General features: G+C 35.5%; 1 long non-coding RNA gene across 1 annotated transcript; it reads right to left on the bottom strand.

Moving 5' to 3' along the window:
• Positions 1 to 1,886: 1,886 nt before the first annotated feature.
• On the bottom strand, positions 1,887 to 23,237 carry LOC134759897 (uncharacterized). Its single transcript, XR_010136797.1, has 3 exons — positions 23,050 to 23,237; positions 20,042 to 20,133; positions 1,887 to 3,197 (listed from the first exon to the last, which is right to left on the bottom strand). It is a non-coding gene; the product is annotated as an uncharacterized LOC134759897 (long non-coding RNA).
• Positions 23,238 to 25,359: the final 2,122 nt, after the last annotated feature.

Genomic DNA, 25,359 nt, shown 5'->3' with positions numbered 1-25,359 from the left:
CACACTAGACCCCGATAGCTTGCATTGCTCCTTATCATGCTGTTGATTTTCAAGCTTTTAAATAAGATATTTTTTGAAATAAAATTTTAAGGTTACGTATTACTCCTTAAATTGTTTTTATTTTTCAACAAAAGTGCTCCTGTGGGCCGGGCATGGTGGCTCATGCCTGTAATCCCAGCATTTTGGGAGGCCAAGGCTGGCAGATCACCTGAGGTCAGCAGATCACCTGAGGTCAGGCAGATCACCAGCCTGGCCAACATGGCAAAACCCTGTCTCTATTAAAAATACAAAAATTAGCCAGGCATGGTGGTGGCTGCCTGTAATCCCAGCTACTCAGGAAGCTGAGGCAAGAGAATCGCTTGAACCAGAGAGGCGGAGGTTGCAGTGAGCCGAGATGGAGGTTGCAGTGAGCCGAGATCGCACCGTTGCACTCTAGCCTGGGTGACAGAGTGAGACTCTGTCTCAAGAAAAAAAAAAAAAATGCTCCTGTGAAAACAAAAGTCTTCCTTCTTCACAAATGAAGAAACAGAAAGTTAGGATGGGGAACCATACAGACAAGGTAGTGGCAATCTCCCTAAGTATTCCTGTTACCATAGCTGCGAAACAAACTATACTAGAACTCAGGGACTTATCACAACATTTGTTTTGCTCATGAATCTGCTACCAAGGAGGAACATCAGAGAATTTATAGACATGTTTTAAAGACATCAAAATAACCAAAGTCTGGTGTTTCTAAAAGACATGAATGGAGAGAAGTTAAGATGGAGACTTACAATTAAGACTACCCCAAAAAGAATTACCTAAAATGACTGAGAAACTGAAAGAGTTTCACCCTCAGTGAAAGCGTAAACTAAGAAAGCTCAACTGAGAGAGAGAGAGAACATACATGAATCTGTCTTGGTCAGGATTCTTGAGACAAAAACAGGCCAACTTTCTGTTCAAGAATTCAGGATCGCTGATCCAGCCCTAACTTGAGTTTGCAGTTTGATGCTAGTAAACCTTACATCATAGTCTGAAACTGTGAAATACATACTGAAAAACAGCTACATGGATGAAAGTAAGAAGTGGCCCCCAAATTTTCCAGAGAATACTAGTAAGAAAAAAAAGATACCCATCTCATTTTATAAGATTAATATTACAATGATAAAGTAAAAGCAATGTACCTAGGTAAGGAAACATATTCTTCAATCTCCCTACAGACAGTGGTAGACATGGGACTGTTTTGTCCAAATCCACATTGGTGGTTTAGGATTCTGAGAGGACTTCTTAACAGAGGGCTGACTCAATTTCACATGCCCTTTTCACCTTTTCTCTTGTTTTACTTCCTGCCTATGTCAGAGGCAGTTACGCCAGAGCAACTGCATCTCAAATAGGAGCTGGGTAAAATGAGCCTGAAACCTACTGGGTTGGATTCCCACATGGTTAAGGTATTCTAAGTCACAGGATGAGGCAGGAGGTCAGCACAAAATACAGTTCATAAAGAGCTTCCTGATAAAACAGTTTGCAGTAAAGAAGCCAGACAAATCCCACCAAAACCAAGATGGCGACGAGAGTGACCTCTGGTCGTCCTCACTGCTACACTCCCACCAGCACCATGACAGGTTACGAATGTCATGGCAACGTCAGGAAGTTACCCTATATGCCCTAAAAAGGTGGGGGGGAGGGCATGAATAATCCACCCCTTGTTTAGCATATTAAGAAAACAACAACGACAACATAATAATGGGCAACCAGCGGCCCTCGGGGCTGCTCTGTCTATGGAGTAGCCATTCTTCTATTCCTTTACTTTCCTAATACACTTGCTTTCCCTTTACTCTGTGGACTCACCCTGAATTCTTTCTTGCACGAGATCCAAGAACGCTCTCTTGTGGCTTGGATCCAGACCCCTTTCTGGTAACACCTAGACTCCAGAAAGTGATTATGTTATAACCAGAACTCTTGAAGTCATTTTTGGAGACGGAAGACAGGATTTATAATTATTTGCCTACTTTAAAATCTCCCATTTCATCTTTCTAAACAACATAGATTTACTGTCATCTCTCCTCTTCCTCTTCCCTTTCTTTTTTTCTTGTGTTCAACACTTGTATAAGGGGAAAAAATACAACAAGATTGAAAAAGTGATTTATTTTTGCCATATAATAAGAAACCCAGTACTACAGCAGTGGCCTTAAGATGTCTTTGATGCTTCAGGCACCATCTACCTATGGGGCCTGCAATCTTTGAAATGTGACTTTTATCCTCAATTGCAACATGGCATCTGCACTCCTATGCATCACAAAGACATTCCACAAGATAAAAGTGGAGAGGGGAAGTAAAGGGAATGGCAGCTAAATCTGTCTCTTTTAATCCAAGAATACACAGCTCTCCTGGGTGCCTTGCCCAACATTGTTCTACTTACATCTTATTGGCCAGAAATGTGTCATTAGGCCACACCTAGATAGGCAGCAGCTGGGGAAATCAAGTGTTTAGCTGGGAACAACACTAAACCACACAGAACTGGGTTTCATTTAGTAAAAATGAAAGGCAGAATGAATATTTAGGGACAGCCAGCACTGTACAGTATATATCTTCTTTCTTCGACATTCCCATCTCTATTTGTTTAATTTTATGTAGCAAGCTAAAGTGACTGGAATATTTAATATTTAGTCCAAATTAGACAAATGGATAAATATTCAAGACAAAAAAAAAAGTCATGGAATTTCATTATTGTTACATACATACATACATACATAAATAAATGGTTTTAATTATTGTTACATACATTTGGCAAATCTTTTAAAGAAATTATATTGTGTGCATGGCAGCATTCAGATTGTTATATTTATTTAGCTTTAAATTAGCATTCTGCTTCAATTTATTAAAAGAAAACTGGGATAACTTTTTCTAACTTCCCCGTGAAATCTTTTGAATATTATTATATTCCTAACCCAAATGTCCTTATTATATTTCCCTCAGGCATTTAGCCATTTTGTTATATCTTACAGCAGCAATAATTCTCTATTCCATAAAAAATTGAATTTTACAAGCAGGACAAACGGCTCCATAAATTAACAGGAATACCTGCCTATGCTGAAACAACACAATTCTTTCTTATTCATACTTTTGTGATGTATTCGTCTTGAAATTACACTCTCGTTTTTCTGAAATTTACAGCTTCTTTTTATGGGTTGAAAATCCAGTGAAAAATTGGTTGACACCTAGAATATCAAGAAGAAAGGAATTTATAAGAAAAATGCGTATTTTAGATATGAATGTATTCTCAAAGCATGTATCTCATCTTAAAGTGTTCCTGAATGTATTTAGTAGAGTAAGATTTTTCTCCCAACACACTTGAATAATAGTATGTGTGTAAATTCCCACGTAGTTGAGAATCTTTCATTGCGTTTCTAGACGAAATAATCTTATTGATAATATATTCCTTCTATTTAAGAGTGTGTCTACTAGTATTAATCCAGTTCTATACATGACTATTGATGAAGGAAACTAATTTGTAAAAACAATAGTATAGCAATAACAGCGTGTACTTTGCATTTCAGAGAACTTACATATTTTATACAAATTTTTTCTTACATGTTACAAAAGAGACCCTGTATCAGAACAAGTAAGCATTTTCATATTTTTATATTTGAATTATGCAGTCATTGATGGAGTAAGGAATGGAGCCCAAATGCATTCCATAAGCCAGACACTTCAATAAGTCACACAAAGACTGAAAATAACGTTTGTAGAAGTATGACTTTCTAACATTTCTTCTCCCCCTTATAAAAGTGACTTTTAAATATCAAGAGAAAGTATAAAAATCCTAACATTACTAAATTACTTCAAAACATATGTGGCTTAAGAATGTTAACTTCAAGATTATGAAATATTTCTTTTAGGATACTCAGATAAAAATCTCTTGACAAAAGTCTATATTAATTTATATTTTATAGATGTATAATTAATATCTCTGGACTTGTATAGTTTCTCTGCAAGTGCATCAGACTTCATTCATAAATATGCATTAAGCAACTACTATATGCTGGGATCCATACTTCTTGGAAAAAAGTTTCTCAGTTTATAAACTTTCATAAAGGTTTGTAGGAGGAAAAAGTTAAAGCTAAAATTAGTTATGCAATTATCTTATACGACTCTTTAAAACTAAAACACTCAATATTTTATTTTTATTTCTATTTCTATTTCAGATTAAATACAGAGCAAGGATTGCCGAGAACACTTAGAAAGCCATTCCGGTATTGGAGAATTATGAGTTCTCTACATTCGACAAGTATTACCAAAAGTCTACTGGCAACATCTGGATGATCAAGCAGATACAAGAATAAAAAAGACATATGCTTTGTCCTCAAGAACTTAACATTTAGCAGGCAAAAACATAACTATAGTCCAAATGGGAGGTGAAATTTGTTTCTTACAGGTGTTCAGTGGAGAAAGAGAGAAGGAATATTATCTTTGGGATATCCAAACAGTGTTTTCCATATTTAATCTTCATGACAGACTTGCAAAAGTAGATATTCGTTTTTCCATTTTATTACTAAATAAATGTGAAAAAATTAAATGTGCAGTCTCTGTCAGCCTGTCTCAGGGATCTTGTGAATCACAGTAATCCCACGACCCCTCTACTCCTCCATGAACTGCATTAATCATAAAGTATTTGCAAGAAATAGACACTTGGTGGGTTATGTCACTTCAATTTTGGAGCTATCTGTTGCTGTAATACAACCTAGGATATCCTCAATCAAAGTCTTTCTGAGTAAAAGAGCAATAAACATAAATGTTTTAGGGAGTATAACAAGAGTGTAAAATGGTGACAAATTTATTTTGGCTAGGGTATACCACCTGTGTAGGGTGGTAATGGGGGATTAGATTGTAAAGGGCCGGTTGGGACTGTTACGGAAGTCCTTTAATGCCAGGTAGAAAGCAATTATTCTCAATTTAGTAGGTGTAATTCAGTATTTAAATAGCAGGCTCATTCTGATCACATGAAGATTAATCACCAGCAAGTAATGCATAGAATAAAAATGATTTCTAATCTAAAGAATCGATAAACTACATGTTAAAGTTGTTTTCTGTATAAAATAGATAGAAACAATCCTTCTGTAAAATGGTTTTGAGATAAGCTAAAAATAATCATTTTGGAATAATAACAGTTAAATATGTTAGCTATATTTAGTGGAAAACCAATAGAGGGCATTGACGTTGTTAATATAAATATTTTCTACTAAGTCAGACATCGCAGCTATTTAACTGATACTTGAAACCTTTTTTTGGTGGAGATTTAATTGTTTTCCCTTAAAGTATTGCTAGGGTTATTGTCATTGTTCAAAAAATGCCTTCTCATAGTTTGAATCTCATCAGCAGTGACTGGTTACTATCTGTAGTGTAACATATATTAAAGGTTGGCTATCTCTCAACCGTAGAGCCACATACAGGCGTGGATACTGGGCTAGGAGAAACTGATACTACTGCAAGCAATGTTGAGCCTGGAAGTAAAAACAGACAGAAATGGTGTCCAGTAGTTTGTAGCAATCACAAATATCAGTGCAGCCAAAGTGAGTGTCCAAACCACAGTAGAAAATACGGATGAGGGCATTTTGAAACTCACAGAAAGATAGTGCGCACTCAGGAAGTCTGAAGAAAGGTAAAAGATCCCTTTACCATGCCTCCCCTCCCCGTCTCCATGTGTTAGCATTATTAACAGACTGATAATCTGTGGGTATTGCAAGAAAAAGAGAAAATAAAGTTTCTTCCAGGTCTATGGAGATGCTTGAAAAGTGACCAGAAGATGACCATGGAAAGAAGACAGTAGCAGAGCTAGTAAAAGTAGAACACGATGTAATGTCTAACATGCATTTCCCTCAGCCCTAGCATCTCTCCTGCACAAATAATTGAAATATACATACTGTATCTTTGTAGATTTGAACTTCCCGACCTCTATTTGAAGACCTCTGTAATAACACAAGATCAAGAAGCATTATTGTTGCCAGGCGTGGTGATTCACAACTATAATCCTGACACTTTGGGAGGCTAAGGTGGGAGGATCACTTGAGGAGTCCAGAAGTTCAAGACCAGCCTGGGCAACACAGCGAGACCTCATCTCTACAAAATATATATAATATATTAGATGGGCTTTGTGGTGCACACCTGTCATCTCAGCTACTCGGGAAGCTAACCCAGGAGGATCACTTGAGCTCAGGAGTTCAAGGTCACAGTAAGCTATGATTGCACCATTGTACTCCAGCCTGAGTGACAGAGAGAGACCCTGTCTCAAAATACAAACAAACAAACAAACAAAAACATTGTTGTTATTGTTGTAATAGTCTAAATTACAAAGGGTATCCATATTTTTTTGGTACATTTGGTTTAGTTTGAAATTAGGAAGATGAGCCATGAAATCAATTTCTTTTTTTGTTTGTTTCGTTTGTACATTTGACTCAATTTGATCCTAATCAAATCAAAAGATATTAATTGATTTTGGAATCAAAAGACATTAATCCATTTTCCCAGAATAGCAGATCTTTATTCAAATGTGCTTTGGAATTGCTTTATAATCAACTCCTCTCCTGTAGCTTCATAACATAACCAGGATATTAAAGTTTCTAAAATGTCCCACAGTAACAAAACATCTTTAACTTGATCTGAGTTAAATAAATGTTTATCCTCAGGGGAAGATTTTCTTGTTTCTTTGAAAACTACCTAGTAACCTCCCTTTAATAGTAATTTGAGAAGTGCTAGACCAGCATGCTTTAGCTAGTGTTTCTCAAACTTGGCAGTATGGACACTTGGGGCCTGTGTGTGTTTTATACTGCAGCATAACGAATCAAATTTTGTGACTTTAAACAACACCTGTTTCTTAGCTCATAGCTCAAGATGGTGTGGCCAGGATCTTTGCTCTGGCTTGGACTGCATTCTCCTCTAGTGGGTCAAGGTACTTTCTGAGCTTATTCCTCTTATGGACAGAATTCAATTTTTTGTTGTTGTAAAACTGAAGTCTCTGTTTCCTTGCTGGATGTCAGCCAATGACTTCTCTTGGCTCCTAGAGGCTCCTCTCAGATCCCTAATCAATGGCTCCTTAAATCTCCACAACAACCTCCCTTGTGTTGAATGCCTCCCATGCTCTGATTCTCTCTCATTTCCACTTTGGTGACAATCAGGAGAAAACTATCCTCTTTTAAAGGGCTCATACCGGTTTACCTCCCTACCTTAAACTCAACTGTGCCACAACAATCATAAGCATGAAATCTCATTATATTCCCAGTTCAGGGATTATGCAGGGTGTGAACTCTGGGAGGGGGATGTAAATCTTCAGAGGCACCTTAGAATCCTGCCTACTGTGGAACCAGATAATTCTTTGCTGTAGGTGCCATTTCATGCATTGTAGGATATTTAGCAGCGTCTCTTGGCCTCTACCCACTAGATAAGTTGTCACAATCCAAAATGTCTTCCAAACGCGTCAAATGTCCCTTGGGGGCAAAATTTCTCCAGGTTAAGGGTAATTATTTGATTAAAATCCTATCCTATTATCATAAAACTCATTGCAAAAATATATATATTCATAGCCTTGTCTTTTAAAAAGTTCAGTAAGATGTAGATTGCATTAATTTATTAATATAATTGTATTAATAACTTGAGCTCATCATTAAGCATTCATTCCAACATTAGTATAATATATATTTTTACTCACATGGAACTACAGCATTGGTTTAGCTTTCCTACTTGAACAGCAACTGTGATAAACTTCAATTTTTTTTTTTTTTTAAGTAGATAGATAAGAGGCAGAGAATTGAGAGTTCTGGAACTTCAAAGAAATTGGACTCAAAATATTGAGATACTTCATTAATACAAATTATATTTTAGACCCACATCTGCCTTCAAGTCCTAGTTTCCCTTCAATTTGTTAGGGTTTTCCACCTATGGAATTTTCTCTGTCCTCTTCAGATTCATTTAGATCTTCAAAATGAAGCATTTTCAGGGTTTTAAGTCCCAAAGTTTTATAACTAACTCTATAATGCAGAAGTATCTTTTATTAGTTCTAAAAAGTATCTTTTGTGAGTTTCTGGGGACAGCCTCTTCAAACATTCTCGGATTACTGAAAATTTTCATGTCCATCCTCTCATAATATTTTTGAATTTATGGATTTTATAACATTTCTTTTTCATTTTTATTTCTCCAGGTTGAAGAATCCTAATTTATTTTTTAAAATCATTACTTATATAGAAATGCTTCACCTCCATAATTCATGAGACTTCAAGCTTTTGCAATGAGAGGACTTTTTGCTTTTTTGAAGCCTTGGGATCCCTTGTGTGGAGGGAAGATCAGTGATCTGATGCTGGCGGGGCACACACTCATGAGCTGTGTGACTTCACACAACTGAAAGGTGGATTCTGATCATCTTTACCCTAACCTAGGAATTATATCACATGCCTTTTAGAATTGCTTTAAAAAGTGCAAGGTATAATGCACAAGGGCCTAATATAGTGTTTAGCTCATAGAAGTCTTTAGTAATTTATTTATTCATGTAAGAAATACATTTTGAAAGCTGGTTTGTGGTAATGCTAACTATTTAGGAGTTGAAAACACATGCACAAACGCGCAGACACACACACACACATGCTAGGCAGGGCCCTGGTCCTCACTGGTCTAGTAATTTTTGTATGCCTATGAAGAGAAGGGAGAGCAGGACTAAGGTGCTGATTATGATGTTCTCACTCCGTTTGTTCAAACTTTAACAAGAACTACTAGTAAGCAATAGATTAGTCATTTATATCCTGTGATTATCTTCTGTGGGGGACTTTATAAAACACAGACATCTAAGCTAAGTCCACACGGCAGGGTACTCTAATACATTAGGTTTCTAGTGGGGGATACTATCTGGATTTTCAAAAAGGGTCACAGGGAAGTTTGCTCCATAATCAAAGTCCAGAAGTTATGGCCTTGCGGGCAGTGATTTAGGGATGCTTAGAGCATCATCTATTGACCAGTTGGGGGCTGCTGCTTTAATAATTTTATTGCATCATTATGGATTTTCTCAATGTAGTAATTTCTTGCCTGAAGTGCAGTTTCCAGAAATGCATATCTCAAGTCTGAGGGTGTTTTATGCAAGTGTAGAATAATATTGTAGTTTTGCGTTCACGTCTCTCCATCTAGGATTCTCAAATATGCCAGCATACTGTGTTATTTTATTGTGATATATTTAAAGCAAAGCACATAATGACACTTTTATCCTGGAATAAGAGTGACTTATAAAGAATCAAATTAAAACTGAAGTCATTTTCTTATATCTAGTATAGGTATTTATGTTATCTACTGTGAAGTTCATATACTTCTCTTCCCTCCATATAATCTCATGATAATCTTTAGATTTTGCTACTCATTCTGTCATTTCATTCTTCTGAAGATTTAATGACACCTAAAAATCGAGCAGGCTCACTAATCACTTTAGAAATCTTTTTATTTCTAATAATAAGATAAGAAATAATAATCTTATTATTAAGATAAGTAAATGATAATGGTCTCATAAGCAATTTTTAGAAACTCTTTTGTTCACAGCTTTCAATCCATCTATTTAATTCTCATCTACGTTCATTGACTTTAGTTTAATTTTGTATTCATAAGCAATTGTTTCCTTATTTCCCGTAATCCTTTGGTTTTTCAACACTGTTTTTTTCCAAAGATATTGCAATGCTGTAGGTCTAACTGCATCCCTGTTCCTAAAACAAAGTAAATGAACAACAACCAAACCAAAATTCTAATAATTAACCAAAGTGATTTCCACTTACAAAAGTTTTGCTTTCTTTTCCATAATATATACAGTTCGATAAATGTCCCCTAATCCTACCTTTTGTTGCATCCTAACAAACAGAAATCTGTATGCAAATGAGACTTAACTCATTTGCTCCTCTCAGGATAAGTTTAATTAGTATTCTTGAAGGAAGTATTTGTTAATTGTATGGTATTATATTTTAATAATTTTATCCTTGCATTTTTTTCTCCAAATTCTTGGTAACTGCCTATTTAGTAATCTCTAATGTTACCTTAAAATACTGTCTTTTCAGATTTTTTTTTATATCACAGTTATCAAAGAGATATATATTTTACATGGTGACTGAAAAAATATCCACCACAATGGATGATGACCTAGAGGCATTTTTCCAACCTGCATACTTTTCTCCACTTTTCATAGAACACAGTAGTCCCAGTTGGGGTTAATCCAATGTGCATTCATGCATGTATGTCTTTGAGCTTCTCATTGAGTTAGAACTTGAGGTTCCAGAACTGGATTTGATTTGCTTTGTAAAAAGGAAGTAGTGTCCAGGAGCAGTTAATACCTATTGCAAATATAATTTGTAGTGGTTCTTCGCCTTCTTCTAGTACTGTTGTTTCATAATGATCTTGAAATTCACCATCCTTTCTAGAAATTAGAGATAAGGCTCTATAATGGAAAGCGGATGTGATTTGTGCCTTTGTAGTCCTCTAGAAGAGGTACATGTGTTGATGTGTTGCCCCATTACAGTGATGGACACAGTCCTAGAAAAAGGCTTTTAAGTTTGGTAAATTTCACATTTTTTTTTAAGTTGAGAAGTAGGGTTGTTTGCCTGTGACAATTTGCCAAAGGCACTAAAAATCATTTTTCTACAAAGATTATTCAAGGCAAAAATAGTTTGGAATTTTCTCCTTTAAATATACAAAGTCTCTGCAGTTTTTTCTGGGATGATGATGAGTCGCTTCCAAAAATACATACTTTTGAGTTGCAATGTCTTACACTTGAAGAAAGCCTAAAGGCAAGAAAGCTTAGATATTTGAAATTGCCAAGTTAAATATGCTAACTTATATTATCAACTGATATATACGTTTAGTTAAGAATGTAAATGTTTGTAAAAGATTCTTACACAGAGGTTTTCTCGCAGCTTCTAGGAATATTACATTTACATTTAAAGTTAAAAAAAAGGACTCATAAAATTAACTTGACCAGCACAAAAGATAATACCCATGAAACTAAAATAAGTTATAGGAATGAGAGCCACTGAAGTGAGGCAAGAATATCACTATCCAAAGATTAAATATTTGATTAATTATTTCATTAAACAAACTATAGCAAAGACTTCAACACATTTTTAATCTACTTATGCTATATAATCACAGGATACCATGTTTGAATAAGAGACAATGAATATACAGAGAGAAAGAACAAAGAAGTCATTAAAGTACATGTAAAAATTAAAACTAGGAAACAAAAAACTAGCTATAAGTATTCAGAACTGTGAAGTTCTTTTTATGTAGTATTTTGGTTTATACAGCTGTTGACAAGTCTTATAAAGTAATAAATATATGTATCTTAAGCACAGTCCACACAGTTTTAAACATTTTCTAAATGGAATAACTACACTAAAAAATTAAAACTAAAAACTTAGAATTTAACAAGTAAACTAAGTATAATATATTGAGTTGATTGCTACAGATTGGCAAGGCAGTCTGTTTTAGAGAAATAGACTGAGCTTTGAAGAGAACATTATTTTAAATTCCTGCTCTGTCACAAACAAGCTGCATGAATCTGTCATATCATTTAACCTCTCTGAATATGATTGCTCACCTGCAAAATGAAGATGTAAGTTCCTAGAGCTGGGAAGAGGATTACCTGAGAGATGACATTTGTAAAGTATTTAGTAGAGTGCCTAGCATGTACCAGGCATTCAGTAAGTGGTCGTTATTGTGTTCAATGGTGAATTGTTTTTCCCAAGGGTGGAGAGAGTGAGAAGCCATGTAAAGAAAGGTTTCTTTGAGAAGATACTGTTGGAACTTGACCGCGGGCTTGTCTTATTTTTGTTTGTATGTGTGTATGGTTTTGTTTTTGTTTTAGAGACAGGATCTTGCAATGATTCCCAGGTGGAACCTGAACACCTAGCCTCAAGTGATCTTCCTGTACCAGCCTCCCAAATAGCGGGTATGAGCCACTGAGACTGGCTAAGAATCACTTTTATATGTGCCCAACAATTTGTTCTAAACTTGTGTGTGTCCCTGACCTTATGAGCCTTTATATTTTTAAAAAGGGTACAGCAAAAAAAAAATAAAAACCTACAATTAGGTTTATTTTAAAACCTAATTGGAGATTGAAATATGACGACCAAGAGCAGCTTTTTCAAAATACAAAGCATGACATTGTATTAACTATATTCAACATATCTAAGTCCTAGCACCTTTGCATCACACATTACATTACATTAACAATTATTGACTTGATAAATTTTGCTAAGAATCAGGACAATTTCACCTATGGTTTAACAGCTTTCCTGAAAGTGTCCCTTAATATTTCCAGTGAGAAAGAGATTACTCAGGGTGAAAATAGGAAAATGAAGCCAATTTCCAGGTTAAAAATAGGGAAACTAAGTGATGGTGGCCCTGCCACTTTGAAGAATTACAGACCTTCAAGCTTTCATGTCATTCTGAGACCTCGTTACTTTACCCTTTTCTTCACAGGCATGGGAAGAAACAATTGGAATAAGGACAGTGGTTATCATTGTGGTTTTTGATTTGCGGCTAGAAGTAGGTGAAACTGTTAAGAAAGTCTGAAATCAGAAAAGTAGTATGAATGACTGAGTAGGTCCTAATCATTGGTTCCATTTTCTATGTAAGTCTTCAAGTTTGCTGTGCGAATATTTCGGAGTGTTTACATTATTCACAAAATCATTTGTCCACCACATAATTACTTAGTGCCTGTTAGGTAACCAGGACTATGATGGGAACCACAGAGAATCCAAAAAGAAAAGAAGAAAACACATATCCTTGAGAACTTATTTTATTGGGTCAAAGAAAATGCATAGAGAGAATACATATTGATAAATATGTATAGAGGACATTCGGTGAGATAGAAGAAGACAGAATGATGAGAGGATATGTGTGACCAAAGAAACTGGTGGGGAAAAAGAGAATGGTTCCTGGGAAAGATTGAAGGCTTTCTGGATGAACGGATGCCTTAGTTGAGGGTTCCTTGCCATGGAAAAGTTAAAGAAATGAGGAAAGGGAAAATAGCATTGCAGGAAAAAAATGTAAGCTTAGGGTGGGAGAGAAACAACTGCTATAGAGTTGAAGTTTGAAGTGATTAAGTAAATGGTAAAATGTCCATTCTTAAATAAGAAAAGACTGAGGTAGTTTTAATTGACAAGTTTTATCCCTATCTGCCTTCTAATCTTATCACTATATATCACAATGTGATACAACACAGTGGGGATTAGAAGACTAACTTTGGGTCAGACATGAAAAGGAAGAATCCATAATTCTTGCTCAACTGAAAGTACTGAGTTAATCTGGACTGCCATTTCATGGGCACAGAAATATGCATATACAGTGCAAGTGTTGGGCTCCTGTGCCTTTCCCAGCCCTTCTGTTCCTCTAGGTCCACAGAGCGGTTTATGAGTGCTCTGCATAGTTGAATAGAGAAGGCTGGTCAGGTGGGGTAGTTCAGATAGGCTGAGCAAAGATTCAGACTCAAAGGTCATCAAACCCACTGAACTTTTAGGGGAAGATAGGCTACTATAAAAGACAAGTTATATTTCTGGACAAAGGAGTAGATAAAGTAGTTCCTTGGCTGTGGGATTACACGTGGTATTCACTCACATAGTGAAAGACTGATTACCTGCTCAGCTTCCACCCAGGTGCCTGGTGCTGGGGAGAAGGGGTGATTAATCACTTGAAGCTGGTGTAGACTTTTTTTTTTTTTTTTAAGATAGAGTTTGGTGCAATCATAGCTTACAGCAAGCTCAACATCCTGGGTTCAAATGATCTTCCTGCCTCAGCTTCCTGAGTAGCTGGAACTACAGGTCCACACCACCATGCTCAGCTAATTAATTTTTCATTTTTTATAGAGATGAGGTCTCATTATATTGTTCCGGCTGGCCTCAAACTCCTGGACTCAAATGATCCACCCCACTCAGCCTCCAAAGTGCTGAGATTAGAGGTGTGAGCCACTGCGCCTGGCTTGGCATAGACTTTTGAGTGATGATTCCACTTGCTCTCACATAGAAGACCCTGCAGACTTCTATAGCTTAGCTCTGAAATGCAAGCTTTTGGAACTCATTTTTTGTTTCTCTCAAATTAATGCCTTTGAGATGAATATTAAAGCATTTGATGAACTTTTCCATTGCTGGAGCCTAGTAGTGTAGAAAGTAATGATTTCCCAGATTAATCAGTTTAATATAAAGACATACATGAACATACAAACACACATATATAATGCACACACATGCATGCATATATACACTACATGAAATATGTTAATTATATATTATAAATATAATATAGGTATTTTTTTTGAAACACTATTTTTAGTTGCCGCCTCTTTGTAAAAATGCTCCATCAATAAATAAATTTGGGAAACATACTTTGTTTTTTGTGGTTTTGGTACTTAATAAAACATATTACCATATGAAATATTACATAAAGCTCATATATTATATAAAACTCATATATATATATATATAATTCCAAATGTATTTGACAATAGAACACATTTCTCTCGATGTTTATCCTCTGATGAGCGCTGAAGAATACTTCATGGAAAATACTACTAGAAGACATAGAAATTACCATTTTACGGAAGCCTTTTCTTCTCTCTCCCATTATCTACCTTTATCCTTTGGAGGATGGAAATATTATGTTATTTGTTCTGGATTCTCAATATCTGGCATGTTATATAAATTTGACTTGGATGCAATATCAGCTTTTTTCAAAATCTCTGATAATTTGGAAAGTCTATTTCTGGTAAAAATGTATGAAGAACATTCCTTACTAGGACATACAAGTTTAAAATTTGGATTTTATTATTGCCGTGTTCAATAAAGATGAAAGAAAATGAATACAAATATGTTTAAAAGCTTGTAACCTGTTTAACTAGTAAATTAAAAAAAATGATCTTGGGATGCATAAGGCTCTTGTAGCTATGAGCTGAAACTCAGGATTAGAAGAAAACACAATTTTGATTTGGTTATATATAAATTTAAGCTATTACAAAGATATATCAAAGATGAAAAGGAAATAAGAGACAAAAATAGTTGCATTATCAGACAGTATTACTATTTAAAATAAGTTATTTTCTACATTTCAGTTAAACATATATAAACATATAGAAAAATGGCAACTACCAAAAGAAATACAAATAATAATATGCATCATTTATAAATCTCTAATGATCAAATAAATAAAAAGTTAAAAAAAATTTGCCCATCAGACATAAAAATTAAGAAACGTTGATCATACTCAATGTTAGAAAAGATTTCAGTGTACACTATTAGTACATCTCTAAATTGGTATCTATCTGTGGAAGGCAATTTGGAAGTGTTTATCAATATATCATATGCATTCCCTTTGGCCTAACAATTTCTGTGCTAGATGTTTATTCCCTAAGAGACAAAGGGAACAAAGAAGTATGCATTATGATGGTCAACAAAACATGGATTTTTAGAAAAAACTAAAGTACATGAGAATGAATTTCTTCTAAAAAAATTTTCCAACATTACTGAGATACAATTTACAAATAAAATTTTATACAATGCCCCCACCAATATTTGTAAAGTTGGATTCTAAGCATTTCCATACAAAGTTGTCCATTTAAAATACCTATGAATATCTATATGGACATTTATGTGTGTTCAAGTGTGGGGTGGAGAAGGGGAGAGCCTAGGAGAGTCCAGCGTTATTATACACCAATCTGTTGGCAGGTGAGGTGGATTATATAGAAAAGAGAGCATGAGAGGAGTCAGTCCACTCTCTGCATTATACTGTTAGGATTTTCTTTTTCCCTAAGGAGTTCATATAGCTTTTATAATTTAAGAAGATATTTCAACTGTGAAAAACATTTTCATACATGAATACCTCATTTTGGAGGAGAAAAAGAATATTAAAAACAAGATTAAATTAAAAGTGAGATTTAATCACTAACGTGAAAAGGCAACAATTCTTTTCATATCATACTAAATTGAGTAATCATGTTAGTAACCTGGATTTATTAAAATGTTCACAACACACTTGCTTGAGTTATTTGGAGAAAATATTCACTAATTTTCAGCCATTGAAAGCAAGTTATTAGGGGTTTGAATTTAAGCAGGCATATAATGTAAATTAAAAACAAAGTGGCAAATGAATTTGTTGGAGTCATACAAATTATTAGAGTTGCAAACAGCAAATATAACTCATACTGACATTTTACAATATAAAAAATAAAAATACCTTAAAAACAAAATCGGTGAAAATTGGAAAACAGAAAAATCAATGTAATTATCCAATATGAATATTTTTAAGAATGAATTGATACTTGGCAATTCCTCTGTACATGTCTTAAACTACAAAGTCTTAGTAATAAACATATTTTAAATTACATTTTTTTTTCAAGTATACATAATTTCCTGGGTTCTTTTTCCATAACTTTAAAAGGACTTTTAGAGAAAAATAAACCATGTTTATGCTGCATGATTTATATCGCATAAAAGGTTAATAGAATGCTAGAAACCTGATGAGTATAGAAACCTGATAGTAAAATATTTTACTATTTTACCCAACAGAGTTGTATTACGTTTCTAATTTTGTGTTGCAAGAGTGTGGCTTATACACCTGCTGGCTACTGTATGGCAATGTCACATGTGTCTTGAATTGGGACCCAATCCTGAAACCTAAGAAAAACATCAGCACTAGGCATCAGAGCAGGCTGGTGACAACTCTTCAAATTGCGAGTAAGCTTGTCTATAATGAACTATGGACTTTTAGCTTTGCTTGTTTGTTTAAAGTATAAGAATTTATCTTTCTTAAGTGATAAAATTAAAGGGAAAGAATCCCTTGAACTAAAAGGCAAGGAATCTGAGAAGTATCTGTTCAGTAAATTTAAACGCCAAATGATAATGCCCTTAAATGAACTGGAAAACCACGACAACTCTGTCTTAGTTCCTTTGGGCTGCTGTAACAAACTCCCACAGATTGAGTGGCTAATCAACAACAGCCACTTATTTCTCACAGTTTTGCAGGCTGAGAAGTCCAAAATCAAGGCACTGGCAGATTGGATGGATCGGGGGGCCTGTTTCTCCATGGGTGGCAGTCTTTTTGCTGTAACATCACATGGCAGAAAAGACAAGGGAGCTCTCTGGTGTCTCTTTTATAATAAGTAATTCCATTCACGAAGGCACTGCCCTCATGATCCAATCACCTCTCCAAAGCCCTACCTCCTAACACCACCATCTTGGGGTTAGGATTTCATTATATGAATTTGGAGCAGTGGGGTGCGTAGACATACAGTGCGTTGGAAACCCCAATCAATTTTTTTTTTTAATATTCATAAAGAAGAGAGGAAAGAGAAAAGAAGGAAAAAGATGGAAGGAAGCTGAAGGTATGTCTGGCAGGCATCTCAGACAGCAGACAGCACACATATCTGATGTTCAGTCTGGTTGTAGTAATGATTCCGGCCGGGCGTGGTAGCTCACTCCTGTAATCCCAGCACCTTGGGAGGCCAAGGTGGGTGGATCACCTGAGGTCAGGAGTTCGAGACCAGCCTGGCCAACATGGCAAAACTCCATCTCTACTAAAAATACAAAAATTAGCCAGGTGTGGTGGCGCATGCCTGTAGTCCCAGCTACTGGGGAAGTTGAGGCAGGTGAATCGCTTGAACCCAGGAGGTGGAGGTTGTAGTGAGCCGAGATAGCGCCACCACACTCCAGCATGGCTCACAGAGTGAGACACTATCTCAAAAAAAAAAAAAAAAAAAGAAAAGAAAAGAAAAGAATTCCCCAGGAAGTACAGAAGTATAAATGGCTATGAAGAGGGTAAGCAGTACACATGTTAATATCCAAGGCAAATTGATGAATTCAAGTCCAAATCAAAATACACAAGAAACATGATCAGTCAAGTAAAATAATTGTCTATTTCCTGGATGGCAAAGTTTCTCAAAATCAGGCCAGTGACAGTATTTGACTTCTCTGTTTCTGTGTGTATTAAGACTGACTCCAAAATGGTGGGGTAGAAACGAGAAGAGACCCTAACATCAGGAGAAGGTGGTTCAGCGCGTCTGCCAAGCTGGCTGGAATTCCTCACAGGCTTCAGAACAAGTAGGGGACTGAAAGAAAAACCAGCACACACATTGGACTAGGTAAGCAGAGGCAGAAACATCAAAGGAGGCTGGGGCTCCATGAGAGTTCATGCTGAGACCTCACCCTGTCATTGAAGATGACTCTCAGATTGGTTGCAGGCTCATCTCCCAGTGGGCTGTACTCCCAATTTACTAAAGGAAATATTGATTTAGGACTGGGTGAGCTGCCTCTAACATGGCAGGGCTGAACTTAGAAGGAACACCACCCCTTCAGGGGAAACCTAACACCCTCCCTGACACTTCTGACCCTGGGGTGGGGAGCATCTGTTTGTTTGATTTGTTTCCGTTGCTCTCTTTTCTTCAAGTTTGTCTTTGCACGTATGAGCAATGATTATAGCCTTTTCAGCACAGAGTAAAAGCCCTAGCAACTGAAATGGAGCCACAGAGACTCCTTTTCTTGAGGCTCTTCCTTAAATGGCTTTGCAAACATAGAAACTTACCTTGAAGTGAATTCACTAGCTCAATTACAAGTTGGTGGTCTTTCTTTTAAGAATTAATCTCTGCTGAACAGCAAAGCAAGGAAAAACGTCTCTAATCTCCTGTACTATGACTGAGGAGTACTTTTCCTGCCAAACAACAGGCTGAATATTACTTTTCATCCAAGGGAAATGGGATGCACAATAGCTCCGGGGAGAGAACAAGGAGCTGTGACAGAGCAATGAGAAGTGAGATTTTAAAGTGTTTTCTCTGGTCCATGCATTCTACATGCAAAAACAACAAAGAAAATTGTATGCTGAATTTATCATCTTAAGGGAGAAATAATCAGATGACTGGAGGCTGTTCCAAGGGCAACCAGCACAGGTGATACTGTATTCATTTTAATGTAATTGAAGCAACTCATTTCTGGAATTGATTTTTTTTATTTTTATTTTTATTTTTTTTTTGAAACTGAGTTTCAGTCTTGTTGCCCAGGCTGGAGTGCAATGGGGCAGTCTTGGCTCACCGCAACCTCCAACTCCCGGGTTCAAGCTATTCTCCTGCCTCAGCCTCCCAAGTAGCTGGGATTACAGGTGCACACCACCACGCCTGGTTATTTTTTTTGTATTTTTGTAGAGACAGGGTTTCCCCATGTTGGCCAGGCTGGTCTCGAACTCCTGACCTCAGGTGATCCACCACCTCATCCCCCCAAAGTGCTGGGATTACAGTTGTGAGCCACCACACCCGGCCCATTTCTGGGATATATTTATTCAGATTATATATGTGGATGTGCATGTCTCTGTGCACATATAAAACTTATTTTCTCAGGTAGAAGAATGATTTCACGTTTAACTCTTTCAAAAAAAACCCTCTCACAATTACAGTAAGGCAAAAACCACAAGAATGAAGAGTACAAAAGTCAATAAGTAGATCTGAAGCTTCAATTAATTTAGAGGATCAAAAAACAAAGGAAGCATATATACAGACAAAGCAAAGAAAACTATAGTTCAGAGTATAGGAAGTTTGGGAGTAAACCTAGAATAATCCAAGACTCACAACTTGGAGAGTAAGAAAGACTATATGTGACTTAAGGTTATGCTAGCTGATGTGTATGAAAGAAACTTGAAATCTCAGTCTGACAATAAAGAAGTCCCGTCCTTAATGGGTACTCCTGATCAGGGATTGGCTCTCCTCCCAGGCATGAGTTCTGGATCCTGGCTGCCTCCATCCTGAGCCTGGACCAGGTTCATAAAGTGAGTTCAAAATTAAACCAAACCAAGAACTATCTAGTGCACTCAGAATAATTTGAGGAAAATTTGCATTCAAGAAAAAGGATACTATGGAAAAGAAACCCTCAGAAAATAGAAAGGCGTATTTGGAATTTAAAAATCTGGTTATTTGGAATTTTCTAAAAAGCAAGGGTAAGAGAAAAAGAGAAAGAGGAAAGCTTTTCTCTACGAAGAGTGACATCTAGTAAAAGAAGGAAGCCAGTGCTATGGCCCATACCTGTAATCGCAGCACTCTGGGAGGCAAGGTAGGAAGATCACTTGAGGCCAGAAGTTCAACACCAGCATGGGCAACATAGGGAGATGCCTTCCCTAAAAAAAAAAAAAAAAAAAAATTAACTAAAAAAAATTAGCCATGGTGGTGCATGCCTGTAATCCCAGGTACCCTGGAGGCTGAGGTGGGAGGGTCGCTTGAGCCTAGGAGTTCAGTGAGCTATGATCACACCACTGCATGCCAGCCTTGGTGACAGAGCAAGATCCTGTCTCAAAAAATAAAACAAAGAAGGAAAAATAGGATTAGGAAATCTTTATTTTGGCACACATAATATAATTATCAATTCAGGGGCTCATATGAAGGTCATCAATGGATGTCAGAATTAATTGGTGCAAGTTTGTCCAGTGACAGAATATTTGGAATCAATGCAGCATCCCACAAATCATTTATTCACTGAAAGGCAGAAAGCTCCTCTACAATACAAGGAATTGCAGTTATTTCCTTAATAAAATGACCATACGTCATATCATGAACAGTGAAACAATCTGGCATTATGAGTCCCCTGGTGTCATTGAATATGAAGAATACAACCTCACCTATGAACTATTATCACCCAGAATATTCAGTTGTAATCTAATTAAGACCTAGTCTTGTGATAGGCAACATGATAGTCATATGATTTGTGACTAGTCCAAATTAAAATGTACTATGAGGGTAAAATACACATCACATTTTGTAAATATAGTACTTTTAAAAAAGAAAGTTAAACATATCAAATTTTTATATTAGTTACATAATATTAAATGATGTATTTTGGATATATTGCATTGAATTAAATACATTATTAAAATGGTTTTTCACCTTATTTTTTGAAAGTGGCTATTAAAGTATTTAAAATCATGTAAGTGATGCAAATATATATATATATTTTTTGAGACTCATTTTTGCTCTTTTCACCCAGGCTGGAATGCAATGTGATGATTTCGGCTCACTGCAACCCCTGCCTCCCAGCGATTCTCCTGCCTCAGTCTCCCGAGTAGCTGGGATTACAGGCCCCCGCCACCATGCCTGGCTAATTTTTGTATTTTTAGTAGAGACAAGGTTTTACCACGTTGGCCAGGCTCAAACTCCTGACCTCAGGTGATCCTCCCGCCTCAGCCTCCCAAAGGGCTGGGATTACAGGTGTGAGCCATGGCACTCAGCCACAAATGATATTTTTATTGGCTAGCACCGCTTAAGACCTAATTTCTAGTTGACAAAAATACAGGTCACAGAGAATCAAGTTAATATCCTAAGAAGAAGCAATTAAGCAAATCCAGATTGTGAAAGACTCTACCCTACAACTTTTCTAAACTCATCAGAACTTCAAAGTCATGGGGAAAAAAACGGAGGGAACTGTTTTAAACTAAGAAACTAAGGAGAAAAACAAAGGCAATGTGATCAGACTAGATTGGATTTAGAAGAAAAAAAACACAAATGTCTATCAACTTCTTAGAAATAAATTTCTAAACATTTAAAATACTGTAGATATAAGATGATGTTTATGGAATTATTATTACTTCCTTAAATGTGCTAATAATATCATGGTTATGTAAGCAATGATCCTTACTCTTCGGAGATTTATTTTGAATGATTTTGTGGTAATGTGATCTATACTTTACCTTTTTTTTTTTTGAGACAGAGTCTCGCTCTGTCGCCCAGGCTGGAGTGCAGTGGCGCCATCTCGACTCACTGCAAGTTCCGCCCCACAGGTTCACGCCATTCTCCTGCCTCAGCCTCTCGGGTAGCTGGGACTACAGGCGCACCCGCCAATTTTTTTGTATTTTTAGTAGAGACGGGGTTTCACGGTGTTAGCCAGGATCCTCTCGATCTCCTGACCTCGTGATCCGCATGTCTCGGCCTCCCAAAGTACTGGGCTTACAGGCCTGAGCCACGGCGCCCGGCCTATACTTTACTTTCAAATGTTGGAGCAAATATGTGAAAGAGGAATCAAAGAAATTGGACAAAATATTTAAAATTGTTGAATCTAGAGAGAAGATTTTACTATTTCTCTACACATGAAAGTTTTCTTAGTAAAAAAGCAAGCAAGGATCAAATTTAAGAAGTTCTCAGAGATGTTTAAAAATTTTACATTTTCTACTCCTCTTATATCCTATTTTCTTCCATATATGTTTTCCACAGTGATCATACATGTATATTATATATATGTATGATATAAATAATACAAAACTATGTCTCTAATAAAACAGAAGTTATTATAGGTATGTTCATTGATAATGATTTAATTCATTCCTTTCTCCTCAGTAATCATTTACAATTGAAACACCAGATTCAATACGACGATGATTATACTAGTCAAAATTCCATCACTATCATCAACTCTAATTCTTACTCACATAAATGTGAAATTATAATCAAATAAAATTGTGTCAGATTCTTATGGATATTCAGTGTAATTAAAACATCAAATTATGAGAAGAAAAATTACTTTAACTTGTCAGAGATTTCACCCTTAAATAGGCATCTCCACAGCTTTATAGCAAATTGACAGAATTACATTTTAATGCTACATATCCGTCTTATTTGAATTGATTTGAAATTTACACTATACTTTTTCTTTCTAAGCACAGAATTAAATTTGTAATCTCTAGCTCTTTAACTGCAGGGCTACCATAAAAAGATACTAAAACTAAAATAAAATTCTAGTCATCTAAAAAAACTGCAAATACACATAACATTTGTTACAATTCATAAGAAGTAGACTGTTTCACAAATTCCACTCATTATCTGAAATTTAGGGAGCATGTTAAAATAAATTTGATTAGGCAACATTTCTATAATTTTTTACTATAAATGTGTCTAATATTCACTTAACTTAAAAATAGATACTACTGGTCCCCGGAAAATTTGTCATAGAAAAAAATATGTTTTTTCCTGTTCACTGATTTTTGACAATGGAAACTGTATATGTGCTAGTATTTCTATTTAAACAGGAAACAAACATAGCAAGGTACCTCTCTTTTAACACCTTTGTAGGTCCTGAGTAACCCCACAGAGGCCCAGCCACCACCTTGGAAATCAGCACATTATGTAAGTTAATGTAACAGGACTGAAAAATATTCACATCAAAAGAGGAAAGATAGGAAGAAATAATAAGAATAGTACAGGTAATTTAGTTGCTTTTATGAAAGAAATATTTATTATTATAGATATATAAACATGATTGTATTTCTGGTTTTCCTAGCTATTGACTCTTATTTATCTCTCACAAGAATATGACTATATATCTTATCTGATAGTTTGTTTATAATATCAAAATTAGATTACTGACAAGTATAACAACATCATGATTAATAAAAAAATTTCAAATAATTTTTTGACAATGTATTAGTATTGATATTCTAAATCATAGTAAATAATTCCTTAATGAATTACTGTTGCAGTTAAGCTAATTTCTTGAAATATATAATTTTGTCAGATTTGAGAAATCTATTAAAAAAACAAAACTACAGTACAGGCCTGTACATTTCCCACTTTTAGGTATTTTTGTTTTGCTCTGCATTACAATAAAAGTCCTCTAGATGGCAGTGTTTACCATAGTTAGAATTACTTTGGCACTACTTTAACTCTTAAAATGACAATAGAGCTAAATACTGCATAGTTAAAAACTAATTTTTCTTGTATTCAGTACTTCTTTAGGATTCTTGTTTTTCTCTGAATGCATATTTAACCTAATTCAACAAGTTTTTGCTCATTTTTAGGTTGTTATTGCAATTTAATTTGCTAGTTTTCAGGAGCAGTTAAGTTGACCCAAAATCTTTAAAATATAATATACATGTGCTCTGTATTCTTTGGAGGAATTAAAGTAAGTTACTGAGACTGTGGTAACCAGAATAAAAGACATCTTAGCAACTAACCACATAAATTACATTTTTTTTCAAGCTTGTTTATAACCACAGATTTGAAGGACATTATAGATGCTTTATTAGAACCAAGGGAGATTTTCACCTTCTATTTGAAGTAATCGTAGTTTTAATCTTCTCAGCTGATGAATATTCCAAATGAGTCACAGGTGTATAACAGAATATACAGCAGTCATATTTTGTCAGAAAATTTGTGGGTGGGTCAAGTTATTTTTAACTACTAAATTGTAGAAATGATAAAGGTATAATATACATTTGAGTTTTATACTGAATATATTGCATGTTATCACAAAACATAAAAGTGCTAATATACACATTGATGAATCTTATCTTTTCTGAATATAAGACTGGACAGAAATGATCAAGTTCAGGACAAATTGTTGATTTGCAGTTTCCCTGTGCCTTCCATAAAGATAAAACATTTGTCACTAAGGGCTGAAAAAGATATTTATTTCTTCAATTTTTAAGTTGTACTTTGGAAAAATAAATTGTAACATATTTTGTACAGACATATTCCTCTAGGTCTGTACAAATAAACTCCAGGGATATTTTAATTTTTGATTTGGCAATTTAGGGACTTCGATATAAATTTGCTTAAATAAGTAATATATATATTTGTATATATATCATGTATATATATGGTATATATATGGTATATCTATATATAGTGTATATATATGGTATATATATGGTATATCTATATATAGTGTATATATATGGTATATATATGGTATATCTATATATATAGTGTACATATATATGGTGTGTATATATATATATGGGGGTGTGTGTGTGTGTGTGTGTGTGTGTGTGTGTGTATATATATATATGTATATATTCCAAAGAAGAAAGAACTCTCATGAGCTTTGGAGATGACCCAAATATGTCCACCACATATTCTATTACCTCCTGTTGACATCTTCCACCCCCATTTAACCTGGTACCCCACATTGCTCAGCAAGTGCCCTAAGGCCTATTGGTCTGTTCTATGTAATTTGCATTCCTCTGAAGAGTACCAGGCTCCAAACAGACTTCTTCCTCACTCCTAGCTCAAAGTAAAACTAAAATTTAGCTCTAGATATCTGATATATATGTATATACAAATTCTATTATCTTAAGCAGGGTTCCTCAATTTCAGCACTACTGCCAGCTTGGGTCAGATAATTCTTTGTTGTGTATGTACATTTGTGTATTGCAGGAGGTTGAAGTTCTGTGCATTATAGAATGTTTAGCATCATCTCCAGTCTTTAGTCACTAGATGCAAGTACCAACCCATCTCTCCTTCTCCCATGAAGATTCCCTTCCATGTTCCAGTTGGGGCAATCAGAATGTCTCCAGACATTGCCAAATTCCCCTAAAGGAGCCAAATCACCCCCAGGTGATAAGCCACTAAAATGTAAA

The sequence above is a fragment of the Pongo abelii genome, chromosome 14 (assembly GCF_028885655.2).
Source record: "Pongo abelii isolate AG06213 chromosome 14, NHGRI_mPonAbe1-v2.0_pri, whole genome shotgun sequence".
Lineage (NCBI taxonomy): Eukaryota > Metazoa > Chordata > Mammalia > Primates > Hominidae > Pongo > Pongo abelii.
This window is presented reverse-complemented; position numbering and strand designations above follow the sequence as displayed.